At 52.6% G+C, this 9,779-nt stretch overlaps 1 protein-coding gene across 1 annotated transcript in view; it reads right to left on the reverse strand.

The window, feature by feature from the left end:
* The window catches only part of CBX4 (chromobox 4), a 24,046-nt gene extending 19,334 nt beyond the window's left edge, over positions 1 to 4,712 (reverse strand). The window contains exon 1 of the mRNA XM_024761130.1: positions 4,707 to 4,712. The gene's annotated coding sequence lies outside the window, so the exon portion shown is untranslated. The remainder of the gene's footprint in view (positions 1 to 4,706) is intronic.
* Between the last annotated feature and the right edge of the window lie 5,067 nt (positions 4,713 to 9,779).

The following is a 9,779-nucleotide window of genomic DNA, read 5'->3' on the forward strand; positions in this document are numbered from 1 at the left end:
GGCTGATGCCCCCCCCCCCCCAGGCTGGAAGAGCAAAGGAAGGGGCTGGGAGGCCACGAGAGGGGGACCAGGGGGTCACCCAGCTCCAGGGGAGCCATTTGCTGGCTTGTGTGTGGGACTGGGGACACACCGGGTTATGTGCCTGCGATGGCAGCATGTCAGGACTGTGTCAGGCAGCTCATTTTGAGAGGTGGCGTCCTATCCCCCACTCACAGACGAGGATGGTTCTAACTGGTTATTCAGCGGCAGCGGGGCTGGGGCTCTGTCCACGGTGGCCCCGCCCCAGCGAGCTCCACACTTTCATCAGGAAGCTGTGCTCCAAGGGCCTTTTCCATTTCCTGGTCATGACCCTGGGTCTTCACACCTGGTGACCAGCCTTCAGGAGGTCCTGGGGTTGTGGTGAGGATTGCAGTGAATTAAACGGACACAAGTCTCCATTAACACAGAGTTTATCATTTTAGAAGGTGGACCCGGGAGGGGTAGCGGGACCTGAGGACTGGCCGAAGGTAGCTCTGGTGACTTGGGCCCACCAAGTGTTGGGCTGGGTGCCTGGTGAACACACTCTTACCTTATCCACGTGACGTGGTCACTATTACCCTCAGCTCTGTGGGGAAACTGAGGCAAAGAGAGTGGAATGATATGCAAGAGAGGTGAGTGTGCTTTGCACGTGGGATGGATGTGAACTTGTGGTGGGGGGCAAGGAATGGGTCAATAGCAGCTCCCCCTCCCAGATATGTCGACCTGACACCTCAGAATATGGTTTTCTTTGGAATAGGAGTCTTTGGAGTTGTAATTAAGGCAAGGATCCTGAGGTGAGATCATTCTGGATTAGAGTGAAATACAAGAAGTCTCTTAGAAGAGACTGAAAAGGAGAAGATACACAAAGACGTTCTCCTTACATCTGGGGAAGAAGCCACGTGACGACAGAGCCACAAGCCAAGGTATGCCTGTGACTGCCGGAAGCTGGAGAAAGTGAGGAGTGGTTCCCCCCCCAGACCTTCAGGCAGAGCACAGCCCTGCCCACACCTTGATTTTTGACTCTGGAGTCTAGAGCTGTGAGAGAATAAACTGCTTAAAAGCCCCCCAGTTTGGGGTGGAGACAGGATTTGAGCCTGGGGTGTCTGCCACAAAGTCTCATTTCTCCATCACCCTGCTGCCCAGGCTGGATCCTGGCATGAGTGTCCCTTGTCCTTTTCTTTTTGGTAGAGAGACAAGGGCCACTAGTCTCTCTGAGTACCTGCTATGGGCCAGGTGCTGGGGAACATCTTCTCACTCAGTTGTCATGCCCAGACTGTCAGCTCCTTTATTATCCATTTTACGTGAGGGGGCCCTTGTCTGTCCCTGAAAATGTGAGGGGACTTGCAGAGGAGGGGCTCTGAACCTGAGAGCTGTCCTTTGCTTCTGCCAAAATGCCCCCGAATGGGCAAGATATGATGAGTGTCACTAAGTAGACAGCATAATGCTATTACAACCCCATAGTTCCCCCCTAAACACACGTGCCCAGAGAAAGATCTGGAAAGGTATAACTGTTGGGGTTGTTCTCAGTCCTTCCCTTCCCACTGGCTCCTGCCCTGGGTCCCACCCTCATCTCCAAATGTCTGGATTATGGGAAGTGCTGTAGCTCTGACCTCTCTGCTTCTTTTCTTCCCTCCCAAACATACCTCAAATTCCCATTTCATTACTCATTCTTGCCTGAATCGCCCCATTCCTCTCATTGGCGCACCAGAGGCCTTCTCCTAGCACCCACCTGCTGTCCAGCCCTTCCTCTTCAGCCCCGTCTGTCTCCCTGCTCTCCTTGGGGGATCCCATCGCAGATGGGCAGTCTTCCCTCACTTCCTTTCAGGTCCTGGCCTGCTGAGGCCTTGCTCCTTCCCTTTTGGGGCAAGCAGAGAGGGGACAAACATTTACCAAGCACTCCCGTACTCCCTTAATGCCAGGCCTGGCGTGAGACCCTTCACTCACATGCTGGCCCCTCCTGAGAGCCCTGATGTTTAATCATATCCCCATTTCACAGATAAGAAAACTGAGGCTCAGATGCTGACTAAATGGCTTCACACAGCTTCTATGTGCCAGAGTTGGGATTGCAAACACTCATCCAAATCTGTGCTCCTGATGGGTGCCTACCGTGTACTAGGCAGTCAGACACAATACTGCCAATGGGACGCCTGCTCTGCAAACCGCCCCCTCCCCAAGATGGGGCTACGCAGACCCTGTGCTCTCTCTGTTGGCCCTCACATCTGTAGCTGTGTGTTGACACTTCAGCACATGGTGTGGGACGGTGACATAACGCTTTCATGTCTGTGCACACCCAGGCCTTATCTCCCTGCTCGACTATAAATTTGGGGCTGGTGAGACATGCCTGCATTTCCTCAGCATCTCCTGTGTCCCTAGCAGGCACTCAGGCACGCATACGGCGATTCATTTTGAAGGAATGCACACCACGTGAAGTAAGCAGTGACGTTGACCTCTAGGACGGAATTTCAGGCCCAAATGCCTTTATAGGGCGTCGTGGTACTGGGTGTTGAGAACCTTACGAAACTCCTCATTTCTGGTCCCCCCAGCGGGCAGGGTAGGACTGGAGGAGCCCACACTCAGCATCACTCAGCAGGTGGCCAGGCTGGGAACTGAAGGCTGGCTTTTCTGTGAGAGTCAGGAGGGCCACTGGACTTTTCTATTTATCGTGAGGGTCTAGGGCAGCGTTGTTCAACAGAACTGTCATAGGAGCCACGTCTGTAATTTTAAGTTCTCTGGTAGTCACGTGAAAAAATTGACAGGTAAAATTTATTTTAATAAGGTATTTTATTAGCCCAGTATATCCAAAATATTATTTCAACATGTGGTCAGCAGAAAAGTTACTAATGAGATATTTGACCTTACATCTGTTGTTGTTCTCAGTCTGGGAAATTGGGCGTGGTTTTTGTAGTTTGAATGCCTCTCCACTGGCACTCGCTCGAAGGCCACATGTGGCTTGTGGCCCCATACTGGACAGTGAGCTTGGGGCTGGATGTGGTAACTCCCAAATCCCAGCTGAGCAAACCTGTTTGAGCCTTATGATTTGTCCCTGGTTTATGTTCCTCTAGGCCCTGTGGGCCTGAGGCAACACCAGTGGCTGGACCCAGTGTCAAGGGTCGTGTGGTCATTTGTGTCGGTGTGGTCAGGCCTGGCATCAGGCTTGGTGAGGGGGCTTCCTCTGGGCCAAAGCAAGTGCCGACCAAGAGTGCTATGCGGAATCGAAAAAGAAATGATACAAATGAACTTATTTACAAAACAGAAACAGACTCACAGACTTAGAGAATGAACTTACGGTTACCCGGGCGGGGGGAGAGTTGGGGGAAGGGATAGTTAGGGAGTTTGGGATTGACATGTACCCCTGCTATATTTAAAATGGATAACTGGAGCTTCCCTAGTGGTGCAGTGGTTAAGAATTCACCTGCCAATGCAGGGGACACGGGTTTGAGCCCTGGTCTGGGAAGATCCCACATGCCGCGGAGCAACTAAGCCCGTGCGCCACAACTGCTGAGCCTGCGCTCTAGAGCCCGTGCTCTTCAACAAGAGAAGCCACCGCAATGAGAAGCCCGTGCAACGCAACGGAGAGTAGCCCCCACTCACCGCAACTAGAGAAAGCTGTGTGCAGCGACGAAGACACAACGCAGCCAAAAATAAATTTATTGAAAAAATAATAATAAATAAATAGATCCTTAATAAAAATTAAAAAAATAAAATGGATAACCAACAAGGACCTACTGTATAGCACAGGAAACTCTGCTCAAAGTTATGTGGAAACCTGGAGGGGAGGGGAGTTTGGGGGAGAATGGATACATGTATACATATGGCTGAGTCTGTGCACATGAAACACTGTTAATCGGCTATACTCCAATATAAAATAAAAAGTTAAAAGAAAGAGTGTTGCCTCCAGCCCACCTCCCCCTGGAGGCCCACCCAGGTTGATTTAGAAAATGAGATCAGAGTCAGGGTGGATGGTGGCCTTTGCAGACACCTGTGGGGCTGGACGTTCACGTCAATAATGTGTCCCCTGCACACCTGGCTCACTCCAAAGCCTTCCTCCCAGGACACAGCAGTTTTCCAATGGCCTAGGAGGCTGGCTGGCAGGGTGGCAGGGGACAGTTGGAGCTTGGGTTTCTTTGGGGAAGGGTTTCTTCTTCCTGGGTGCTGGTCTGGGCTTCTGTTACAGGCAGAAAGCTGCTGATGTCTGGGGCACAGGGCACACCTCCGAGGTGTCTGTGGGATGCTGCCTGGAGCGGACCCAAGAGGGGCCGTGAGCATCTGCTTATCATTTAAGTGGATGCTGTTTGCTGGCAGCTGAAGGTAATTATGGGGCTGCGTCCTTGAGGATGGTTCTGCGCATGTGTCTCCTGAGGGGATGGTGGCCGTCAGCTGCTCAGCGAGCTGTGAATCACTGGGGCTCTGGGCAGTGCCTCCATTCGCTGCATCCGGATGCCTGGGATAAAAATGCCAAATCTGTTTGAGATGGAGACATTTCCCCTTCTCAGGGCTGGTGCCATCAGTAGGTGGTCCTGGTGGCACTGACCTCTGGCCTCCAGTTACAGACTTTGCCCCCCAGGATGTCTGTCCCCAGCAGCCTCTGTCCGTCCTCGTCCCTTAGGCCTCTCTCCATGGTTTCTCTATCCTCTGTCCTCCTCTCTGCCTTCTACTCACGAGCTCCAGTCTCCTCTGATTCTTTCCACCCTCTCCCTTTTCAGGTACTCTCTGGCTGTGCCTGTGTGCCTCATTCAGGTCTTCCTACTTTGTTGCCGGGGCAGTCAAAGTACTGCATTTAATAGTGTCCTCCCACCCCTCCACCAATTTCATTTCTATCCGGAACTTCAGAATGGGAACTTGTTTGGAAAGAGGGTCTTTGCAAATGCAATCAACTTAAAATGAGGTTGTTAGGGTGGGTCCTAACCCACTATGACTGGTTTCCTTATACGAAGAGGGAAATTTGGACACAGAGACACAGATATACTGGGGAGAAAGCCACACGAAGACAGAGATAGACATTGGAGTGATGCATTTAGAAGTCAAGGACGCCAAGGTTTGCTGGTAGCCACCAGAAGCTGAAAGAGGCAGGAAGGGTCCTCCTCCAGACCTTCAGAGGGAGCCCGGCCCTGCTGACACCGTGATTTTGCACTTCTGGCCCCCAGAACCGTGAGAGAAGCAATTTCTGTTGGTCAAGCCTCCAGTGAGTGGTCCTTTGTTACAGCAGTCCCAGGACACTCACCCAGGCCTTTTCGCTGGGCTGGACCCCAGAACAATAGGAGAATCCCTCCGGCCGACCCTACTCTCGGTCTGCTGAGGCTCCAATCCTCAGCAGGCTGTCCCTCACATCCAGCTCTGTCTGCAGAAGCCCTGAGCTAACATGCATTTTCAGGGATAATGGCTTCAGAAATCCAAAGGATTTCTTTCAGCTCACCAGACGCTGACCACAGCCAAGCCGCAACCCCACACTTGACAAGTGATGCAATCAATGTCTTGACAGTGTTTTCGGGAGATTAATTGGAGCAGAGGGTGGGGTGGACAAGAACAGGCAGACAAGAGCAGGTTATTGCAACAGCGTGGACTAAAGTCGTCCCTGCCTGAACCAGGCGACGGTGTGGGTAGAGGTAACAGACCTTGGGAACAATACTGGCAGAATGGGGCAACACCGGCAGAGCAGGGAGGTCACCAAGAAGGCACGTGGTCTTGTGCAGGTGGAGCTGAAGTGACCGGGTAGCCAGTAGTAGCCAGCGAGGAGGGCTGTGTGGCCAGATGGTTAGGAACCTTCTGGGCCAGAGTCTTGGCTCTGCCCCGACCACGGGTGGGATCCCTGACTCCAGGCTCCTTGTCTGTGAAATGGATGGGATGGGATGGGACCCACCTCCCAGGGATCTGGGAGAGTGAGAAATGGGAGGGTGGTAAGCCCTTAGGGCGCTGTATTGCTGCTCTGTGCTATTGTCAGAATTACTGAACAGGTTGAAGCTCTAGACTGGGTCACTGCAAAAAGCAAGGAAAGAAGAGAAGCTGATGGCTGCTCTCTGGCACGGTGGGGGGGCTGTTGGAGGATGGGCAGTTGGTGTAGAGATGGACTCAGGCAGGACGGGTCCGACGCACACACGTGTGCGCACACACACACACGTGCATACAGGCTGCAAGCTCGGCCACTGACCATGTCAGGGCAGGCTGTCAGTTAAGAGAAGGTGAAGGGGGCTTCCCTGGTGGCGCAGCGGTTAAGAATCCTCCTGCCAATGCAGGGGACACAGGCTCGAGCCCTAGTCCGGGAAGATCCCACATGCCGCGGAGCAACTAAGCCCGTGCGCCATGACTACTGAGCCTGCGCTCTAGAGCCCGCGAGCCACAACTACAGAAGCCCATGCACCTAGAGCCCATGCTCCGCAACAAGAGAAGCCACCGCAATGAGAAGCCCGCGCACCGCCACGAAGAGTAGCCCCCTCTCGCCGCAACTAGAGAAAGGCCGCACACAGCAATGGAGACCCAACACAGCCAAAAATAAATAAATAAATAATAAAATAAAATAAAGAAAAAAGAGAGAGAGAGAGAGAAGGTGACGGAAGGGCTGCGGCATGAGGGGCCAGCAGGGACCAAACAAAGGTATGTGTGTTTCATGATGGGAGAGAGGGTGGGGGTAGGAGTGGAAGAAGCCTTGATGATCAGGGGAAGGGGGTGCTGAGAGTACGGGTGGGGTCCACCTGGGAGAGGAGGAGGGTGGCCAATCCAGAGGCTGGTGGGGAGGGGAGAGGATGAGGCCAGACGTTCTAGAGCGCCGGGAGGGGAGGGTGTGGAGGGGAGGCGCTCTCCCTGGCAGTGGTCTTCTCAGAAAAGCTGGAGACAAGGTCATTCATCTGTGGGGTGTCTGGGGGGAGATGGGGTTGTAGTCAGGGTCACCAGGAGATTAAGGGGAGAATGGCTGCTCAGCAGGGGAGCTGGGCTGCGCTGGAATCTATACACACTACACTGCCCATGCAACCTCCAGACCGAGTGGACGAGACAGGTCCTGGAACATGGCCTGGCTTGGCTAGAGTCCAAGGGGCCAGGAGCCTGGGTGTCACTGGGTCGGGCTGGAAGGGACCCTGTTCCCCGTCTCCTCTCCTTGCCTGTTTGGGACCCAGGCTGCTGACAGAGAGATCAGACTGACCTCCGAGGGGAGTGCAGGTAACACTGTATACATGTGTGTGTTTACACGAGGAGGTGCCTGGAGGGATGGTCGCTCCTTGTCATCACTTCTGGGCAGTGGTGTCTAGTGATTTTTATTTTCCTCTCTTGCACTTTTGAATTTAGTTTACAACCGCCATGCACTGTTTTTTCCAAAAACGATAAAGCAATTTAAGACGTCCCCCAAGGACCCATCACTTGGGTTGAGCTGGAAGGTGGACCTTCCTGCTTGTGCTGATTATTACATATTCTGTTCCCTGCGAAGGACTCTGGAGCCTCCCAGGTCCTTGTGTACAAGTGAACTTGGAAGAGGGGTCAGTCAGCATCACCCTGAAAACAACACGCCTGCCCCCAAGCGCTTCCTAGCTGAAAATGTCCTCTCCTTGAGAAATGGGTGTCCCGGGCGGGAACTCCGCACCCTCTCTGCACACCCTCTAGCCTGCCTGGCTCTGCAGCCACGAGGCCTCGGGATCTCATTCCTTCTCGCTCCTCTGAGGACTTTGCCCTTTGCCTGCTCTCTTGTCTGCATCACCACTCCTCCCAGTAGAAGGGTTTCTGTTCGCAAGCTAACCCGCTCTGAGAGTCTCCTCCAGTCACCCCACGACCTTCTCTAGCTGACACCCTTTTCCTCTGCTTCAATTCATCTCCAGTGGGGTCTGGGCTTTGGGATTTGATAAAGGCTCCTCAGGTGATCTTCACATGCAGTCAGGGTGCAGACCCACCAAGCTCACAGACTCCTAGAAATTTCGCCCATCCTCATCACCTAAGTTAATGACACGCCGATAAATGTTTAATAATCAGTTCTGGGCGATGAGGACAAACCCCCAATTTATATCATTTGCCAATTCCTGTGATGTAAATATTCCCACGTGGCCAATTTCAAGCTACCATCATGAAGTTTACCAGCCAGCAAATTCCCCAAAATTTAACCTATGGGGTGGTATCTCCCTGCGGCCTGGCTTTACTCTGAGCTGACTCACCCTGCCCTCTGGATCCTGGTTTGCTGATGGATGGAAACCAGGCAAGATCACACAGCAAATGGATTATAGAGGCAGCAGCAGGCACAGGTGCTCTGAGCAGCAGCCCAGGGCCACCACCCTCACCTCCTGAAGGGCATTTCCTAGGCTGGTAGATGGTCAATTCTGTCTCTCAGTCCAGTTGTCGCCCAAGCCTCCTTCTCCAAACCTTCTGTGCAGGATGTACAGCTGGTACTCAGCAGCCATGCTGCCACCTTCCACTGTCTCAGAGAGGAGGGCAAAAAGTTGCCTTCCCAAGGCTTCTTCGCCACTCAGTTTGGCCAGTCAGATGCATTCTTGGGGATTTGGAAGTGGGAAGTGATGGAAAGGCCACACTTCTGCTTTATTTCTTGGCATGTTTGGTGGTGAATGTGCTGGGCAGCATTCCGGGGGCTGGTCACCAGCCCTGGGAGTGTTGAGAGGCAGGGTGAGGGCTGCTTAGTTTTTGGCTAGTGTGGGTTCAGCAGGTGTTCCAATTACTCCAGATGTTCTTAAGCCTGTGTTTCCACAGCTGTCCTCTTGGTCTCCCACCTTCTTGATGGAGAGGGCGGTGGCTCTCTTGGTGGGCCAGTTTGGTGGTGTCCAGGGCCCCATTTAGGAAGCCAAGGTATAGCCTGTTTCTCCAGTCCTTCCAAGGATTTTTGTAAGCACCTAGTTTTGTTTTCTGCCAAACGTAGCCAGAGTGGCTTCTGTTCTCTCCATCTGAACCCTGACTGACACATCTTCTCACCTTGGTCACTTCAAATCCCATGTCCTGTGACCTTCATTCAAGTCTGGGACTCCCAACTCCATGGGGTATGTCCATGTTCTTTCATCGTAGTGGGATTTGGTGATGCATCTAAAAAAATGTAGACTCTGAGATGGGACCTAGAAATCTTTTCAATATGTCCACTTATCGGGCAAACACTTCTGGAAAAGTGCAATAATCCAACAGCACAGAGAACTCGGAGGTAAGGAGCATTACCACTGTCCTGAGTGTCTGTGGAAGCCCAGAAGGACTCATGAATTTGTGCCCTCACGGCCCCCCACTTTTCTCTTAAGAGAGCAACTGTGGTCTCACTCTGAGCCTGCCTGCCTGAACTTCACACACAGTCTCAACCACGGCGTTCACAGAGGTTTGGAAGGAAAACACAGAAGTGAGAATGGCTGTTGGGGGCAGGCATGCAGACGGCAGTGAGTAATGACAGTTGACAGTGATCGAGGAAACTGAAAACTATAAAAACAAAAGAAAGTGCAAGGCTCAAAAAGCACAGGCAGGAGCGGGGAGGAGGGGCTGGAGCTGTGAGTCCTTTACCCCGGCCCCCAGTGGGCTGCGAGGTCATCAGCGCCTGGGCCCAGTCCTGATGTGCTGTTGGTGCCCATGACACAGACCCACCAAGAGCAGGATAAAGTGCGTCGGTGCCTGTGGCTGGGGAAGCGCTGTGCATTTTTTATGAGGATGTTTAGGATATAGCAGGGTAAGAGGATGGCGTGCGAATTTTTTCTTTCTTTTATTCACTCAGTGGTTAACAATGCAATAGCGATTTTAACAGACTCTCCACATAAGTGATGGACTTAAAACTTATTTTTTTATCAAGCAACACTTGTTTACTGAAA

The sequence above is a fragment of the Neophocaena asiaeorientalis genome, unplaced genomic scaffold, assembly GCF_003031525.2.
Source record: "Neophocaena asiaeorientalis asiaeorientalis breed wild unplaced genomic scaffold, Neophocaena_asiaeorientalis_V1.1 scaffold30, whole genome shotgun sequence".
NCBI lineage: Eukaryota > Metazoa > Chordata > Mammalia > Artiodactyla > Phocoenidae > Neophocaena > Neophocaena asiaeorientalis.